Source organism: Triticum urartu, chromosome 6A, assembly GCF_056163025.1.
Source record: "Triticum urartu cultivar PI428250 chromosome 6A, HENAU_Tu73, whole genome shotgun sequence".
NCBI classification, from domain to species: Eukaryota; Viridiplantae; Streptophyta; class Magnoliopsida; order Poales; family Poaceae; genus Triticum; species Triticum urartu.
In genome coordinates, this window is record NC_141878.1 from 7,766,889 (window position 1) to 7,775,226 (window position 8,338).

The window sequence follows — 8,338 nt, forward strand, 5'->3', positions numbered from 1 at the left end:
TGTGCTAAGCTAATGGAATGGGTCATGTCAATCAGATCATTCAACTAATGATTTGACCTCGTTAATCAAATAACAACTCATTGTTCATGGTTAGGAAACATAACCATCTTTGATTAACGAGCTAGTCAAGTAGAGGCATACTAGTGACACTTTGTTTGTCTATGTATTCACACATGTATTATGTTTCCGGTTAATACAATTCTAGCATGAATAATAAACATTTATCATGATTATAAGGAAATAAATAATAACTTTATTATTGCCTCTAGGGCATATTTCCTTCAAGAGCAGCTTGAGATTTCGTGCCTTATCTAAATCATGATCCAAGAATAGTATCGTGTCATCCGCATATTGTAGAATGGATAGACCATCTTCTACCAAGTGTGGAATGACTCCACTAATTTGACCATCCAGCTTAGCCCGCTCAACAAGGGTAGCTAGCATGTGAGCGACTATGTTAAACATAATGGGAGATGCGGGGTCACCTTGACGAAGCCCCTTACGTGTTTGAAAGTAGTTGCCAACGTCGTCGTTAACTTTTATGGCCACACTACCTCCAGAGACAAAGCTCTCTACCCAGTGACATCATTTTTGTGAAAACCCCTTCATGCGCAAGGTTTGCAACAGGAAGGGCCACTTAACTTTGTCGTAGGCTTTCTCAAAATCAATTTTAAGAATGACACCATTCAACTTTTTCCGGTGCAGTTTATGAACAGTTTCGTGCAGGACGACCACTCCATCTAATATGTTTCGTCCTTGCATAAATGATGTTTGAGTGGGTTTTATGACATGATCAGCTACACCATTCAATCGATTAGTCGCTACCTTCGTAAAAAATTTAAAACTTACATTCGGGAGACAAATTGATCCATATTGTTGAATATGACTAGCCTCCTTAATCTTAGGCAATAGGATAATTTTCCCAAAGTTTAAACGAGAGATATCAAAGTCCTCAGAATGCAGTTGGTTAAACAACTGAACCAAATCTGCCTTAATCACATCCCAAAAGCATTGATAGAACTCTGTGAGAAAGCCATCCGGTCCCGGTGCCTTGTTGTGTTCCATCTGAAACACAGCAGCTCGAATTTCCTCCTCAGAAAACGGAGAGGTTAGGAATTCATTTTCCGCTTCTGTTACTTGAGTAATGTCATGAGTAACAGATTCTTCTAACTGAAAATTAGTTTCAGCTGAAGGCCCAAAAAGGTCTTTGTAAAACTTAGTAATAAAATTTCTAAGTGGTACTTCCCCCTCTATTCGGCCTTCCTCCTGGTCAAGGGTGAATATACGCTTCTTTCTATGCCTGCCATTGGCTAGCATTTGAAAGTATTTCGTATTATCATCACCTTGCACCAGCGAGTCCGCCTTACTACGTTGGTACTATTTAATCTCTTCCTCGCGTAGTAAGCGGGCAATCTTCTCGTTAAGACTACTTTTTTGTTCAATCTCAACAGCAGACAGAGGCCTCACCTCCGCAATTTTATCAAGGGTATCAATTAAGGTAGACAATTGCATTTTTTCTTTTTTGTAAATACCAACAGTATGTTTGGCCCATCCTCGAAGGAATCGATACAAGGCCCGGATTCGATAATTCCATCGTTGAATGGGTGTGTTACCGCGAGGCTGGCGCGCCCACACCTTCTTAACCAGCTCATGAAATCCCTCTCTAGTGAGCCATCCCAGTTCAAATTTAAACTGATGACGATTAGAACATGGGATTGGTTGTCCAAAATCGGTTAGCAATGGAGTGTGATCCGATAAGGCCTCAATTCTTTCTAGTGCCCGAACCGAGGCTAGGGGATATTTATATTCCCAATCAGTGGTAACTAGCACCCGGTCTAGTTTTTCAAAGGTTGGCACCGATCGGTTATTGGCCCAGGTATACTGACGACCAGACATCGTGATCTCCCTTAGATCCAGGCTGTCAATAACAGCATTAAAGAGGAAAGGCCACCTAGTGTCAAACCGATCATTGTTTTTTTCCTGTTGATATCGAAGGATATTAAAATCCCCCCTGATTAACATGGGATGGGGATTGTCTCGACAGGTGTTGACTAATTCTTTTAGAAATGCAGACTTAAATTCCTCTTGAGCGGCGCCATATACAGCCACCAGGCTCCAGATGAAGTTGTCGGACTTATTTCGAAGGTGAAATTTAATATGATACTCCCCCTTAGACGTGGACAATATTTGTAAGTATGTAGAGTTAATACCTAGCAAAATTCCCCCAGACCTCCCTGTCGGCGGTAAGACGTGCCATTCGTAATCAAAACCACAGGAAAAGTGGTCCAGATCTCGTGTTGGAAAATCACGTTTACCCGACTCAGTGATAGCCACAAAGTCCAATGAATGATCCTTTACACAATCAGCAATGTGTTTGTGTTTAGCCAAGTCGCCAAGACCTCTGCTATTCAAGAACATGCCTCTCATGTTGAACCAACTTTATGTTTAGAGACCTTTACTTTCTTAGAAGGGCGCCCTCTTTTCTTTGCTGAGTTAGACTTGTTCTTGTGCACCGTCGCGACAAGCTCAAAAAGCGTAGTGTCACGTACAGTGTCGTCAAGGTCTACTTCAGTCGTGTCTTTAATCAAATGAGAGAGGAGCTTGCCTTCATGGCTGGCATTAGCATCCTCCACCTCCTCATCTGACACTAGAGGGTCGACAAAGCTCGATAACTTTGGAGCAACCGTAAGCCGGTCGAACTCCACTTGTTTTAGAGCCTTGACCGAAAAATCTATCTCATTGTCATTAAGTCCTAGTGACACCCCAAGTCTAGTAATATTTGAAGATACTTTGGAATTATCAAAAGACATAAAAGATTTACGAGAGGGGGTACCTTCGAAGTCGAGGTTACGTGCAGCAGTCCTACGCATGGCCTTCACCATAGTGTCCTCGTCGGTGGCTGCTGATCCGTCAGCCCCTACCTGATGACGCCCGCTGCGCCTCAGCGGTGAAGGAGTGACATCGGTCTCGGAGCCCATCACCTCGACTCCGCAAGGCGTGGTGGGCTGCTGCAGCGATGAAGAAGATAGAGAAGGCTGCTCCTCAGCCTCCTCAAGCCCGGGAGCCGGCACCCCTCCTGCAGTATAGAAATTTGTGTAGGAATAAAAGGTGGCGAAACATAAGGTGTTTCTCTTAACAATACGTTTGATCTTCATAGAGTCAACTTCGAGTGTGAAATTTCCAGTCGTCATAACCGACGAAAAATAAAGAATGCATTATCCTTGGAAATATCCCCTCAAGTGGAATGGTTTTCTGCAGCAGCACCCATTCGACAACACCATCACAGTTAGATTTCCTCACCCATAATTGGATGGTCAGGTCCAACAAAATGGCGAGGCCAAGTCCACCATCCTCCATTCGTAAGAGTTGAAAACACCCATCAGAAATATAGTTGCATGCCGGCTTCTCGATGAAATTGAGGCTCTGAATTTCGAAATCAAACACAAGGATATCACCTCTAGAAATCAACCAGCAAAGTTCATTCCGAACTAGGATGCTGGGCCTTAACAGAGAAAATTATATGTGATATCGCGGTCGAGAAAACACCTCCCCAAACACCAGATGCCGAGTCATAGACAGAACAAAATGCCTGTGTATTGTATCCACCGCATCAGACCAAAACCAATTTAAACGGGCTTGAGAAGCAATCTCCATGCACATGCCCGTCAACGACATCAGCGCACAACACCGCGCCATGCCACATACGGAAACTCTCTGTAAAGGTGTCGTCTAGTCCTGGTGGAAAAGCCACGTTGTGTTGTTGGCTAGTGAGGGGGTCCCACACGACGGCCTGGCGCACCTGCATGTTGATTACAACAGCAAGGCCGTGGCGGCAGCCCATGTATTCTCCATGGTTGCTGTATGGTGTGCTTCTCTTGGGCAGGGAGAAGCAGGCCGCAGTGATACGGTCGGGCGAGTCCATGATGGAAGTGAAGCGTTCAGCATACCCTTCAAAGAAGCCGAGCAGAGGAGGCGGTGGTGCTTGCGGAAGTGTTTGCGGAACTGGGGATCCGAGAGGATGCTGCCCCAGCGCTTGCATACGGTAGACGCACGGGGGAGCGAGGACGGATTCGGAGGGAGGCGGAGGAGGAACTCGATGAGGAGGTTGTGGTCACCAAGCACCTCGGACACAGGGCCGACTTGTAGCACGGAACGCCGCAGCCTCCTGCCGTCTACCCATGGCGGTCTCGTATTGGGATCAACCCTGAAACAGCAACAGACACCAACAAATGCAATCAATGGACTGGTTTCTTCTGTAAGGGCAGTTGCAAACATCCAACACACATATAAACAACAGCATTGCTATACGGACGAAAAAATTCAGACGACTCCTGACGACAGTGCTAAGCCGGCCGCACACATGCATGTCCAGAGCAGAGCAACGGCCGCTGGATTTGTAGTCCTCCACACGTCGTCCACGTTTTGTCGTTTGTAGAGCAGTTTCGTATGAACAATCATGGTCTATACAGCATTGCATGGCATACAACAAGTAATCAATGGACGCATATGCACATCCATCGAGCCAGCATATATAGCGCAAAAACAAAGAGGGAGAGGATCTGGATGGGGAATCTTACCCTTGGCCTTGGGGAATCTCAGCATCCTCTCTCCTCTCTCCCCACTGCTGCTGGTAGCAGGGGAGGAATGTTAGGGTTTTATTTGGACGGGGAAATCTGGCTGGCTAGGGTTTACTAACAAGCGAAAATTAAGAAGAAACGAAAAAGGAATAGCTACTGCGTAGATTGGATGGAGAAGGAGAGGAAGAAGAAAGGGGTGGCCTGATTTGTAAGCACAGCCTGCCCTGTAACATTGGCCCATCCAAGCCCAGCCTAATCTGTTGCTAAACTGAAAAAGAGTCCATGGTTCTAACTGCTGCTGTGGTGAGAGCGTCAAACCAAAGCCCGTGTACTCATCATAGTTTCATAATTCGTCTTCTGAAAAATTGAAACAGTATCACCTTCGTTCTGCTAAAAAAGACAATTCACTTCGTGTGTTGCTCAAAAAGAGAACAAAAAGGAAATATGTGTGCTTTTAAAATTTTGCATGGATTTTTGTGTGCTAGTAATAAATAAACTGTCTGGATGGATGTACGTACGTTTGGTTGACAAAGACAGCAAAGCAATCAAGAATTTATCAACGGTGAAAGCAGGTCTTAATTCCGATGTTCGGTTCAAACGCTGTGGCTTTTTAAAATTTTTAAAATCCAAGTTAAATGCGTTCACACTTGTTCGCGTGTGTGCTTTTCGCAAATTTTTTAAACACGTTGTATGGCCTTTGTCTTTTTCTTGCCAGAGGACACAATATTTTTATACTTTGTTTGATTAGGACAAAAACACACTAAAAAGGGAAGGCTGCCATGTAGTGCTACCGAGCCAACGGCTGCTCGGTAGACACGTCCAAAAGACAAAGCCCATGTACTCGTAATTTCATACTTCGTCGTCTCAAAATAAAAACAGTTTCATCTTCGTTCTACTATTGTCTCAAAAAATTAAAAACAGTTTAGTAATAAAGCTTGTGTAGCTGATTCTGTATTGGCCGATTTAGCCCAGACTGTTTCGTAATAAAGCTTGATGCTTGCCCTAAGAAAAAAAATCACATTCGTTCTACAATTGTATCAAAAAAAACTCCGTTCTACTAAAAAAATATTCCACTTCATGTTTTATTCAAAAGGGAACAAAAAGGAAATATGTGTTTTTTTTATTTTGCTGCTGATGATCTTTGTGTGCTAGTAATAAATAAAGTGTAATAAATTGTCTGGATGGAATGTATGTATGTTTGGTTAACAAAGACGGCAAAGCAGTCGATAATTTATTCCGGATTTGGAAGCAGCAGCAGTTCAACAAGGCTTCACTTTGATCATCAGCAGCAGAAATCCGAATTGATCTAAATGCAGCCATGGGTATTGGCCATCAATCAGTAGCGGAAATCTGAAGCCGGAATACACAAAAAATGCCATGGGTATTGGCCTTTGCATGACCGAATAAGCTTGCTAAGAACATAAAGCAAATGAATCACATGCAGCATAGCAATTAACTGAAAGATTCCAAAGCAACTAGCAAGACACTAACCAAACTGATAACTTGACTACTGGCTGCACAACTAAATCCTACTAGCCCACTTCACAGGCCACGGCCGTACAAGATACTACAGAGAGGGTTAATTTCAGCGTAGAACCTACAGCAGATAGTTAATTCCACGTCTTAGCAACTCCAAGAGAACTGCTGATGCCTGCACAAAAATCGATATCATCAATCAACACGAATGTGAGCAAGGCACTCACTGAAAAGCCGATCAAGTCATATCTCACGATTGTGCATGATTTGCAACTGTTAGAAGTATAATTATATTTAAGTTAGAGATTAGGAGTTAGAGATAGAATAGGATTAAATCGTGTACGACTTGCTCTCTACTCCAAGTCTCTCTCCCTCATATTATACTCTATATATACCCCACACTTGGGTCAGATCAATACAACAGAAACAACACAATATTCATCCATCTCATATTTTCAACATGGTATTAGAGCGGTTAGTCTCACGATGCCAATCCTAGGACCTTCCACCACTTTCACAGCACGCCGCCCCCGGGGAGATTAATCTCCTCTCCTCGGGGATGCGGCACCCGATTGATCGAAAGATTATATCGGTTCCATAGATTAGATCACTTTTATAGATTAGGTCAATTCCAATTTTCGATATTCAGTTAGATTTATTTCTTTTTTCAGTAGCCAGATAAATTTGTATTAAATTGATCCTGTTCGACAAAGAAAATCCCGCAGATCCGTGCGGCGGCGACGGCGGCGACGCCAACCTACTTCGGCAGCCGACACATCGCCGAGCCATACAAGTCTACAGCCACCCACGAGCCGTCCGAGCGAACTACATCGAGCGCCCGAGTCTTCTCCGAGCCGGCCCCGCAAGCTTCGTCGAGCAGACCAAAATCGCGTGGCTTCTCCACGGCGGCACGTGCATGATCCAGCAGGCGCGCACCAAGCCTAGGCGCTGGAGAGCCGGCTTCAATCAGCGACGCCATGCGGCGGCACGGGTCTCCTTCCAGCTCAGGCGCAAGTCAGCTTCGACCCGGCAGATGCAATCCTTGAACTCGCTGCACCTCCAACCGGCCTCCTGCGCACACGGACTCCATCAACTCCAGGCGGCGAGCCGCCCGCGTTAGGCGCAAACGTTACGAGCACCAGACTCCATCGAGAGTTATGTTCCACGAGACTACGATGCAAGAGTTTGTCTCGGATCACGGGAGGGCACTATGCCAGCATCAGCCGCGGGCGCCCCAAGCATGCTACATCGACACGCCATCTGCACAGTTATTCTTCGTCGAGCCCAACATCAACACCGAGTTGTACGACCACATCGTCATATAGAACTTCGTCGAGTACATCTACGAGACGCGACATCAACATGCATCATCCACATGCCAGGCTGGTGTGGAAAGCGACGCAATTATTCATCGACTTCTTCGGCACGACACGACATCGACACTTGGTCGCCGCGAGGGACGCCTTCAAGCGACTCATCATCGTCGATATGCCGCTGCAACGTCATCGCCGACACTTCATCGCCAAGGTCTTAATCAACGTGGTCTTCATCAACACGTTCGTCAGCACACCACCGCTGCCTCGCCCACAAGATGGACACCTAGCGTTCTCTGACAGATTGTTCTGCAAGACGCGACCTTGACGACGGCAATAATCGCGTCACGATGACGGCATCGACCGCGTCATCCACGATGACACGACTGCATCGACACGGCGTCACTATAGTGACGACCCCTACATGGCCACACGGTTCTGACAAAACCGATGTGTGCCCGATGGGATTTCTCCGGTCTTGGCAAAACCGCTAGACTCATCGCCGACGGCACCCGCTGACATCCGCAAGGTGCATTGTCCACGTCTGCAGCTCCGTCATAGCGCATTTTTTTTGCGCCTCTGGCTTTGTGTGGCTTCATCATTCACGACGACTACACCATCAACCACAACAATATCGACCACGGCTACATCAGCATGATCGGCTACTACGACACCGATATTAATGGTTTGGTCTACAGCAACATATCGGCAACAACTTCAGTCAACAGCGTCTGCGTCGTCACTAGCGTCCACGCCACTCCCGTTGTAACTGCGGGAGGAAAGAGAGGAGAGACAAAGAAGGCACCAGAAGGGGACGCAGTCACCGCCCTAGGTGCCGACCCATTAGAGACGCAGTTGATGATGGCGCAGCGGAGAAGATGACAAAAACACAAGACTTCAAATTCAGTCGTACTCGTCCGCTTCACTCCCGCTACGACTGAGGGGAAATGTTAGAAGTATAATTATGTTTAA

General features: G+C 45.9%; 1 pseudogene; it reads right to left on the reverse strand.

Moving 5' to 3' along the window:
- Nucleotides 1–2,423: 2,423 nt before the first annotated feature.
- LOC125531108 (uncharacterized) lies at nucleotides 2,424–4,275 on the reverse strand (annotated as a pseudogene).
- Between the last annotated feature and the right edge of the window lie 4,063 nt (nucleotides 4,276–8,338).